Raw genomic sequence first — 12,457 nt, forward strand, 5'->3', positions numbered from 1 at the left:
GCGCTCGATTGATTGAGTTATTGTTGCTTTAAACGAGCTTAGGAGCTTCGAAGGACGGGACCTATGATTTGGAAAATCTGGGATCAGGACCACTGCATTCAGTGGGCACTTCACCGGATTTGAACCCGCAACATCATGCACCCAAGGTGAGCTCAACATCTGTTGCAACCCCGATTCAGTATTTCCAGCTGGCTTGCATGTTCTACCAGTGTTCCTTTCGGTCATTCCATTCATTTTCGCGCATCGTTTGTTTTACCTTGGTGTTGGTACAGTAAAAGACTACTCTGCACATGTGCATTCGTCTTAGGAATGTGCTCTGAAGTAGTTCACAACATGCACCACCACCTTTCTTCGATTGCCTCTCTCATTTCCTGCTGGTTATGCAACCACACATGACACGTAAACGTTGAAACATTGTCCGCCATTTTGTATCTTTTCGAGCTTTCGACCTGGTACCATGACTTATGAATTACTTAATGGTGCATAGACTCGCTATCGGTGTCCATCTCGAGCCCCCTTTCCTTGGACAATTTTCCAGGAATCCCTCCGTTCCTTTGGGGAATCCCTTGCGCGCTCATAGCAGAGTTATCAACCATGTATTTCTGCATAGCGCAGGTCTGACTTCGATAGTCATTCATTGAACCGCCCTCTGTCCGATTCATACTTTTTGAGATATTCGTCTCTAAACTTCATTTTCCCACACTTTCGACAGCTCCTATCTCCGTTACGAAGAGTTTGCGGACACATGTTTACTAAGACTTTTTTGTTAGTTTTGGCGTGTACTATCTACGGTTTAATTTATGACCATTACTTATTAAACACCCTGTATATATAAAGGAAAATAACTGTTTTTCTGACTTCCTCATTCTTCAACCACCCGACAGATCTCGATGAAATTTCATCATAAATGAGGTTCAGACCTGAAATTGTTTTGTCATATTACTTTGACGGTGCAACTTAGGGAAGGAACATTTATGAGTGAAAGTGACCGATATTAGTGTGAAATCTATAGTTCCGGGGATTCCAAAGGTGTACAGTAACACTTCTAATGCTAATCAAATCCAAATTCAGCACCGCAACTTGGGGGAGGGAGAGGAGGAAGATTTATAAAAATAATCGGAAATGACCAATGTCAGTGTCGAATCCATGGTTTTCAGGGTCGCTGAGATAAATAGTGACACTTCCATATCGTGCCTTGCAACATGGAGGGCGGGTAGGAGAGATATATAAAACCATCGAAAATGACCTATATTAGTGGCAATCCCTAGTTTTTTGGGATCGTGAGAGATGAACATTGAAATCTCTGATGCCGTTTAAATCCAAATTTAGACCTGCAACTTGGAGAAGGGGAGGTAGAGATATATAAAAATGATCGTAATTACCAATATCAGTGTCTAATAAATATCTTGGGAGGTCACTGTGAAGAACAGTGACATTTCCTATGCCGTTTAAATCTAAATTCAGACACACCACTTGGTGGAGTGGAAGGAAGAGAAATATAAAAATAATTGAAAATGGCCGATTTGAGTCAGCGCTTGAGTAATAGTAAAAATTGACTGACTAATGGAACATATTACTATTTTTCTTCATGTAACCAGAGATGCGGGTAATTGATGGTAATAATAATAATAATAATAATAATAATAATAATAATAATAATAATAATAATAATAATAATAATAATAATAATAACTGACAACTATACTGTGAATGTGAACCATTATTATTATTATTATTATTATTATTATTATTATTATTATTATTACTCGCGCACTTTTGAACTTGTAAGGTGAAATTATTGCATAGTGATGTTATTTCTGTAATTTTTCCTAGATTGTGTTATTTCGTTTATTAGTGGGCAATAATTTGTCTCCAGGTCGTCGAATAAATTAATTTCTTTGTGCACTTTGATCTAAACGACCTTAGAGAATGAAGCCGTATCGTCCCAAAGATCGGATCTGAAGTTAGTAATATTTGGGTTTCAGTTTTAGATGGACATATAGTGTAGGGGCAAAGTAAGGGACTGACGAGTAGTAGGGCCATCGAACATAGGTCCAAATCCTGTGCACACCGAAGGTGTGTTTTTTTACGAAGTGATCGTAAGGAATCGACTTTCCATATTAGACGAGCAATCCTTAAGAATGTGAAAGCAAACACCTGTATCATGATAGAGACGAATTACGAATGTCGGTTGCAAAAGGACAAAGAATTTACCAGGAAATTCGAAACACTTCATTGGTCTGCAGTATACACTTTTCGTGTTATTCTCAGAAACACTACATCATTTGTTAAACAAAGTTTGGCTAGAGCAATTGGTGGAATAGTGGTATCGTTCAAAATTTTCAAATGGAAAATCTCCGTTCGACTCTCCGCCAGGTAGTATCACTTTCTCGCATAAAATAATGGCTGCAAACAGAGATTCATCCAATTTTCCTTTCGAACATTTGTAACTTTTCATTATAATACAGTTTGGACTTTTAGTATAGGGTGAACCTAATAGAAATTTAGCAGTAAAATAGCACTCATTCATTTCCTTCTTTTCTTCTATTTTTTCTGTTTTTAGTTTGCATTAGTAGTCTGCAACGGAAAGTATGACCTACGCTACCTACTGGATTTATTAGATTGTATTTCGGATCACCGCGTCCAATGAATACTACCGAATTTGCAACTGAACCACGAGGAAACAAAGCATTTGTTATACTTGTTGTTCCTAGATGTTTGTCTTATCTAGTTTTACTGGAAGTTGAGTACTTTATTTGACCAAATTTGTTATTCATTTTGAAAATGACGTAATGAATGTTTCAAGCGTGCTCTCTCTCTCTCTCTCTCTCTCTCTCTCTCTCTCTCTATATATATATATATATATATATATATATATATATATATATATATATATATATATATAATTGTTATATCTGCAGTGCAGTGGACATTAAAATCCTGATGATTCTTCATATTCTTGTGTCTTATGTTCTTATGTCTTATTTCCATAAGATTTAAAACTACACACAGAATATACTTCGTTTTGAATGGACTCGACTACATTTGGAGAAAATTTTTTAAGTCGAGACAAGTTTCAAATAAAACTCGCTCCAACTTGCCTATGCTAATTCCTAGAAAGCAGGAGCAGTAATCACACAAGCCTCAGGTCTTCAAACTCTGCCACGCATGAATATGAGTGTATAAACATTTATTATTCACATTCAGTTCGCACATCTCAACAAATAAACGGTATTTCCATTCCCTCTCCATTTTTATGCATCTACTACTGCATTCTACTGAACTCTAATGATTTTTGTTTAGAAATAATTATTCATTTTTCAATAATTGTAAATGTGTAAGTTCAGTAATTCAACATGAATGAAGTCAAGAAGAAGTGTTTTTGTAACGAAGAAGAAACATGAAATGCGAAATCTTTTTTAACAAGCTTTCGAGGTTTGAGAGTCGACAAACTTTACACTTTCGGGTACCGATAACCTCGAAACCCTAGTAGCCAGAATTAGCCCGGGATAGGGACTTACATATAAAGAAGTGACGATCTCAGCAAAATGAAGAAGTGTTTTAGATTGAGACACAAAAGGAATAAAATCTCTAATTTTTATTTATTTTAGTTTTGTAGCTCAGACTGTGTGGCAAAAGTACTGATAGAAATATGGACAATGAATTATTATTATTTTGTAGAACATTCCACTCTAATATCACAGGAATTTCATCTTCTGTTTTGCTAAGAAATGTACTCTTCTCCAAAATATAATTGCATGCCCGAATTTTTCTAAGTCCCTTAAAATTCTAAGTTTGGCAACAACGCATTCCGAGTGAGAGGAGGGGAATGAATGAAAGAAGAAACAAGACTTATGAGCACAGCTCACAGTTTGCTGTTTGAAATTCTCAGTACTGCTTTTGTTACTTCTAATGACGACACTTCTAATACAAAACAGTAGCTTAGTATTAATGCAGCAAACTTTTTCCTTTTTTATAAAAGAAAACACAGAAACTTACAAAGACAAAAACAGATCGTCATAAAAACAAGGGTAGTTAAGGAGTTCGTTATCTATCAATGCTATTGAAGGAACGTTCTCTAGTTGTTCCAATAGCCATGCGTGTTAAGTAGTATATTTTTATGTTGATGCAATACTTTTTACTGGTTCGAATCCCACTCGATGCATTTTTTATTTTGTAATTTTTCAGTCATCCTTGCCGTACATTTTTATAGTATATGTGTTACACAGAGGTGATGGACAACTTTCTAATTTATCCAAAAATAAGTGTACAGGCGTATAACCTTTCTTATATATATATATATATATATATATATATATATATATATATATATATATATATATATATATATATATATATATATATATATATATATATATATATATATATATCCCAATGTGAGTCTCTCTTACTGCACATAACTTCTTGCATCGATCCATAAAATTTTCGAAAACCTCTAAATAAATCCGGAGATCTAGTGTTCAGGAAATGAGTATCAGACCTAATACCTCCTTCATCACTACCAGAACGCAATTCGTATTATTATTATTATACATGTCTTTGGTATGGGAGACCCCGGCTCGATTCTCGGCTTGAGTTCATGTGGTTCGGGGTCTACGTTAAGTTATACGTTCACTTCTCATATAGCCTCGCTGCTGAAAGGGGCGTAAAACTCAAAATCAAATATACTATTATTATTATTATTATTATTATTATTATTATTATTATTATTATTATTATTATTATTATGATTATTATTATTATTATTATTATTATTATTATTATTATTATTATTATTATTATAAGTAGGAAATAGAAAAAAAGGTTTCATGGTACTAAATTTGGTGAGACATTTTATTTCTTCCCAATATGGACTTTATTCTTGTCTTGGTGTATCTGAACCATTTTATATAGGTTTTCAGAATGATCTCACATTTTTTTTCACTTAAAAGTCTTAATAGTTCTCAATATTATCACCGCTTGCTAGAGGCAATTGCATCTCACAAGAATGCACTCAGTTACATAATACCTTGGCCATCACCTTACTCCGAACATTCTCACTTAGTATTTTACGAGAGGAGATGAGGTGTGTTCTCTACTGTTTTCAAATCGGTTTTGTCTCAAGTTCAAAGTAGTGGATGTAAGCCATACATAAATTATATTAAAAAAAACAGGTTGTATCCTTAAAGATGAATGTTGTTTAAAGATGAATGATGTGCTCAAAAGTGAGATATCTTTCACTTTTTTCTATAGAAAAGCTTGTCTGAAAAGAAATCAAAGTGAGTTGAGGCCATAGTGGGACACTATTTAGTACATCTTAGATCCTGCGCAGGGCAATGTTTCAACTTTGAGGGGAAACGTACAACTATAAAAAAAAAAGCACTGAACTCGCTGCTAACTGAGTTCAGGATTCAGATTTGGGAACCTGCCTCGTCAATATTTTCCTCATGCTCTGCCACATTTATATCTTCAAGACTTCATCAGAGGATGTTGTAACTTCTGATACAAAATGCCTATAATTTGATTTTGCAATACTGTCATGGGTAACATCAATGTTTTCTGGGTCAGTATTATTGAAGGTGCACTGCAGCGAAGTTAATTAAAAAATAACTTTGACCTTTTAGAAATCTGCAACGCAAATACTCACAGTAGCATTACAAGTTGAACGGTTCCTCAACAGTTGACACATATCTAGTTGGATTTTTGGGGTGATATCCTTCTAGTAGAGGTACTCAATAAAAGTTAGGTAATGCGCACCACAGAGCCGGTTAGGTTGCGATGAGCTATCCGCTCTGTTCGACTCGGCTCAGATGAACCATCCTCTCGATTCGGCTCGGTTGAGGTCCGCCACATCTCGGTAGATGTGATATATGAGCGGTCTTTCTGAGCTCGGCTTTGTAGTGAACAAGCCGCGAGCCGACCAATTTAAACCAATTGCACAATTAGAGTCGGCACGTTTCATTCAACGCATTCAAATGGACCGAGCGTCATCGCTAGAGGTTAGATCGGTTGTCGCTTTTATGGAAGTGACTGTATGTCCGGCTTAGTGAGTCTTCCTGTATCTGATCTCTCCTTAAAGAAATCCTTAGTTCAGCTGTGAAGAGGATTGTTGCAAAACAAAGTTCTTGTAAAGTCGGGTGTAAATTTCCTACTTGATAAATTTCTTGTATAACTATCTTGAAGAATTAATGGATTTACGCAGTGTTCAGTAGCTTTGACCAATTCAGGTGATTAGTGCCATGGTTTTTATTGGACATTTGAGAAACAAACACTAAAAAGAACGATGTTTTTTTTATTATTGACAATAAAGCTTCACACGTTTTGTTTACAACACCATGTTTCGCATCCATACAGCACCGCAGGATTTTCATTGGAGAAAAGATATTCAAGTGACAATTAACTCACACTTTCTTTAATGTTTATGCACTCTGCTGTTCTGTTGGAGATATCAGTAAAAGTGTTTAATGAGTATCAATTTGGACAACAACGACACGCTGATATTCTCTCATGCTTCACAGCGTAAGCGTGAAGATTCATGAATTATCAGAAATGAATTTTCTAAAAGGTAGTCCAAACATTTGAATATATATAAGGTAATTTTGAATAGGCCTAATATTGGCACATTAAAAGCAAAATGATGATATAGAAATATAATTTGACAGAAACGTGAAATATCTTGTCTAGAGTTCAATTTATTGGTTAAGTTACTTTCAAAATGTATCGCGTTCTTTGTCATCAACTTTTCCTTATATACAGTGTATGACACAAGTTATACTAGTCCCTGTTCAGCATAACCTCTAAACTCCGATAAAAAATATTTGTATCCTTCCGCTTGTCACAAATACGATTGGCTAGTGATGTATCACTCCCACTCCCCACGGGGAGGAGCAAATTATACACGTGCATTTTGACAATACTGTCTCGTGTTGTCCAGATACTTACAGCAGCAGCAGAAAAGAAAGAAAAAGACTCGATAGATTTAAAAAAAATATTTTAATTTCGCTGGTAAACAACTGTTGCTTAGTGAGTAAAGGTTTACCTTGTTGATGTTTCACCACAAGACACGCTGAACCGGGATTCATATAAGACATCTTTCAGACTTAAAAGTAGAACACGCCTCCACAGTTGAATTGACGCCATAATTACTGCTCATGCTTAGTGTTTATTTCTATTGTTTCATTAACCACACTCGATTGCAGTACCATTAGATAATCCGTATTATATTTTTGTCATTTATAATAATATAGTAGTTTTATATGGAGATTTATAGTAGAAGCAATAATCAAATCATATGAACTATTTTGCGGAGGAGTACAAGCGTCGGTAGGCCAACAGCAAATCAGCGAGATTTAGTTTCACGTAGCTTTGTTTATCGCAGTTTAGAGCTTATGACGAACAGGGTTTAGGTGATAGTTGTTAATTATATACAGTGTGCGAATTAGGTAATCTATATTGGGGGGATATAATTAGGCCAACAGGACGTAAAGTTTGAAGGTGCAATAATTCAAATGAGACAATGTATTACCTCCTGCGACACACATAAATATGACATCGTAATAAATAAGAGATTTATTAATCCAATGAATCTAGACAATAACTATGTATGTATATATTGTCTGACATGCACACATCACACCTAACCTTTCTGAACGTATTCAAATGTACTCACTCTTGTGTCTGTAGCTCTCCAAGGTTTATTTACTTAATAATTAGGCCGGAGGGATAGCGATGATCACAAGCATATGTTAATTTTTCCATTCATATTGAAATCTTCCATTTTGCGTTGTTACACATAGCCTTGCAAAAGACAACCTACCTCAGTATTATGAAAACCACTAAAATTATCAGTTAAACCGGACTTACATTTTTTTAAAAAATCTACGTATTGCAGTATTGTTCTACTGTTACTTTTACGTATGCTTTCGTATGCTTAAAAGTAGAACCTATTATACGAGAAATGGATTGTTGCTGGTCCCGATTTCTGGCATCAAGGTCAAATCTAAGGTCAAATATTTAAAAACTCTCAATTCAAATTACGAGCTTGCGCTTCTACTCCCCGCAAAAGCTGCGCTCTTCATGCTTTTTTAAAAAAATCTCGATCCCGTGACGGAGCTCAGGAAGTCAACACTTACAATTACTTTACTATTAGGTTACATATGAGTTGATTCACTTCGTGTTACGTTATTCAAATAAAGTATAAACATTACATTGAAGTTTTCCAAACAACATTATTGGCGTGGACAGCAAACTGTACAGCGAAAAGAAAGATGAAAAAATGAAAGGTTAACTTTAAAAACCCCGTGAAGTGCTTATACAGCAACAGACAATGACATGGAGAACCAGTCGTATTAGCAAATGCTGAAGCAAATCGTCAATTATGCGCCTACTCACCTTCACTAACATGTCTGCTCATTAGGAGTGCATCCCCAGCGTGTCCGCTAACATATAGCCACGAGAGAATATATCTCAGAAATTGAGTACAATTTCAAAAGTTCATTTCCGTAAACTGTAAAAGGCAGTAACTACTATACTAATTACCACAAATTAAACGCAACTTTTGAGTTGCATACACACAAACTACTAGGGAATGAGAACCATGCGCTAACAAGGAATATACTGGAAAATGAAATACGACAAAAATAAAAACGGGATGATAATCAATACAATGAATAGCATGTCCGACCTTCGCCAAGTACGGTGGAAGAAGTTACTTGTATACTTCTTGGACAACCGCTAAGAGCACATATAAACCCATTATGTGACTGTTATGCGCAATTAGTATATTCAAATTCACGAACGACGACGAACTGAAGGGTATGAGGATATGATTGCAAGTAACAACCGTAATCATAATAATATACTTAACTAAACAACGGTAAAAATAGTTAGGAAATTGGAAATGACCAAAAGTGAATAGTTTGCATGCTCATTTCGAAAAACAGCTAGAAGATTAAACTGACAAGAAACGACAAAGATAAGTGAAATTTGGCGTTATACTAAGCATAGTTTGGGGGGAAAGCGACCATCCCCGGTGGGGATACTTCAGCTGACTTCTTTGGGGGGGACAAAATGTGATTGAGTGGGGAAATCCCCCTCATCCCCCCGGAAATTCGCACCCTGCTTATATAACTCATAGTCGGTTCGGAAGTAGCGAACTATTTGTAGCGAAGCTACAACAGCTAGCTACAAATTTTGTAGCTCTAGATGTAACGACGCTACAAGTCTAAACCTGTACCTTGTAGCTGTAGTTGAGCTAGATATTTTTATAGTGTGTAGCGAATTTTGCACTAAAGCTACAAATAAACCTTTTTCAGGACGCAAAAATATTTTGTAACCAACATTTCCTCACAATTTTTAGTAAATTTTTATATGATGATAAGGAGGAAATATGATTGTTTTTTTATTTCTGTCTCCAAATATTTTGCAACAATATTACATGAAAATTTTCTGAAATAAATTGTGTACTGACTATCGGTCAAAAGGATAATAATGACTCTTAAAATAGACCTACATGCCATTCTATCAGCGAAAGCATATACATTTTTGGGGGGAGGGGGTAATATATATATATATATATATATATATATATATATATATATATATATATATATATATATATATATATATAGTTTAAAAAGAACAGACAAAATGCATACTTTACTGTGAAATGCAAATTGACAGACAAAGCATTTATGTAATATTTTAACCAGATTTTTAAGTTCAGTTACGCATGTAGATGCTATGACATATATTATAATGCATGATGCCAAGTAAACTGTATTTGTGACAAGAGCTTGAAGTAGCGAATACGTTTCTGGAAAACTAGCTAATAGTCGTAGCGAGCTAAAATTTTTATCATGTAGGTGTAGAACAGCTACTTTTGAAAAGTAACTTTCAGATCACTGCTCATACTAAAATAATGTTGGCAAATGGTGAATATATTATATACTTGCTTTCTACGTGTGTCTCTCGGGTCTACTCTAGGCGATCTTACTTTCCTCGATTTCAACAAGCAATAGAAGGAAATTTATCACCTTTCTCAGTTGATTTTCTGTGTGCTCAAAAAACTGTTATAGTTAAGGATATGATTTCATGCCCCTCATAACCAAAGAAGGGGCATGAAAACCATGGCCCTACTCACCTGAACCAATGAAAACTACTAAACACTGCTTAAATCGATTAATTCTTTACGATTGCTATGCAAAAGCTTTATCGAGTTGGAAATAGTGGTGTCAACCGGCTCAGCTCGAGCCCTGAGCCACCGCGCAGCTTGAACTCCGGCTCGGTTCAACTGAGCCAACAGCTCGAGTCGGGATGATTGGAATGAGTCATTGGCTCAGTTCTGCTCGCCTCAGGTGAGCCATTGGCTAGAACCAGGTCGGTTAAGATGAGCTACCGGCTCGGCTCAGCTAGGCTCAGGTGAGCCATCGGCTCGAGCCTGCTCGGTTGGAGTGAGCCATCAGCTCGGTTCGGCTCAGCTCAGGTAAGCCATTGGCTTGAGCTGGCTCAGTTGGAATGAAACCGGCTCGAGCCGGCACGGTTGGATGAGCTGTTGGGTTGGCTCACTTCTCAGTTCGACTCGGTGGTGACTGAGCCGGGAGCCGAGATGCTCTATCCGTTGACAACACTACTACTTGGAACCTGAAAAAACCGATTTGAAAGCAGTAGAGAAAACACCTCATCTCCACTCGCAAAATACTCATGAGAGATTGTTCAGGGTAAGATGATGGCCAATGTTTCATGAAACTGAGGGCATTCTTGTAAGATAGACTCTAGCAAACGGTGATACTATTGAGAGCTATTAAGACGTTTAAGTAAAAAATGGGAGATCGTCGTGAAAACCTATCTAAAATGGTTCTCATACACCAAGATAACAAGTTACAGTCCATAGGTGTAACTAGCGCCGTAACTTAGATTTTTCTGGAGGGGGCAAACATTAAAACGCGTATTACGGTCCCATAGAAAAGTTGTTTTTCTAATTCTTGGGCCCCTCTTTCCATCTTTTTCTTATTCTTTATGGACCCCCGGAACCTGTGGGGCCCTCCCGCACGGCAAGGTCTGCGGTTCCATTATTTGGGCCCCTGAGCCCGTTTCGTACATGACATTTTAATTAAGAGGACACTATTGACAAATCTCAAAGCCATACCAATACATATTATTTCTAGGGCACCTAATAGTAGACATTTTTTTTTTTTTACTGAAATGGGCCCGAGAGTCATTTTCGTTATATTTACCTTTCGTTGCTGTTTTGTTTATATAATGTAGTGAATCTGTTTGATGCTTCATTTACAATTTCATCTTCGTATCGCATATGGAGTAAAAAAATGTCTTAACATGGGTCCCCATCCAACGGCGGGGAGCTTCTCTGGAAGAGGCAGTTGCCCGATGCCCCGCACAATTTACTACGCTGGGTGTAACAACAAACTGGGAGGAAATAAAACAACTCACCAAATTTAGTACCCTAAAACATTTTTTCTATTTCCTCCTCATAATAATAATATGCCTAATAATAATAATAATAATAATAATAATAATAATAATAATAATATATTTGATTTTGAGTTTAGGGTCCCTTTCAGCAGCGAAACTATATGAGAAGTAAACCTACAGCTTAACGTAGGCCCCGAACCACATGAAATCCCGCCGGGAATCGAACCCGGGTCTCCCACAGCAAAGACGCGTATAATAATAATTTATTTGATTTTGAGTTTAGTGCCCCTTTCAGCAGCGAGGCTATATGAGAAGTGAACCTACAGCTTTACATAAGCCCCGAACCACGTAAACTTCCGCCGGAAATCGATCCGGGTCTCCCACGCTCAAGAAGAGTATAATAATAATAATAATAATAATAATAATAATAATAATAATAATAATAATAATAATATCAACTGCGTTCTGGTAGTGATGAAGGAGGTATTAGGGCTGATAGTGATCTTCTGGACACTAGAACTCCGGATTTATTTTGAGGTTTACGAAAATCGTACGGATCGATGCAAGAAGTAATTTGCACTAAAAAGGAATCACAATGGGATATATAGAAAAGGTTTAACACCTGTACACCTTATTTTTGGATAAATTAGAAAGTTGTCCATCACCTCCGCTAAATACATATACTATAAAAGTGTACGGCAAAAATAAATTAAAAATTACAAAATGAAAAAAGTAAGAGTATCAAGTGGGACTCGAACTAGGTGAAAAGTACTAAATCCGCACAGAAAACAAGAACTTAGCTCGCATGGCTATCGAAACAACTATGAAGTTCCATTCCTACTTCATGAATAGAGAACGAATTTCTTAACAACTCTCCCTCCCTTTTTTTTAACGAATATTGTGATCAAAAAGCGTGTGCGCTTTACTTACAACCAAGTTCTCTGCATTTACCAAATACTATGATGTTCTAAATGTATCATTACATTAAGTTATAAAAAGACAACTGAGTATTTCAAACAACAAACTG

The sequence above is a fragment of the Thermobia domestica genome, chromosome 6 (assembly GCF_964235325.1).
Source record: "Thermobia domestica chromosome 6, izTheDome1.hap1.1, whole genome shotgun sequence".
In the NCBI taxonomy this organism is placed as follows: domain Eukaryota; kingdom Metazoa; phylum Arthropoda; class Insecta; order Zygentoma; family Lepismatidae; genus Thermobia; species Thermobia domestica.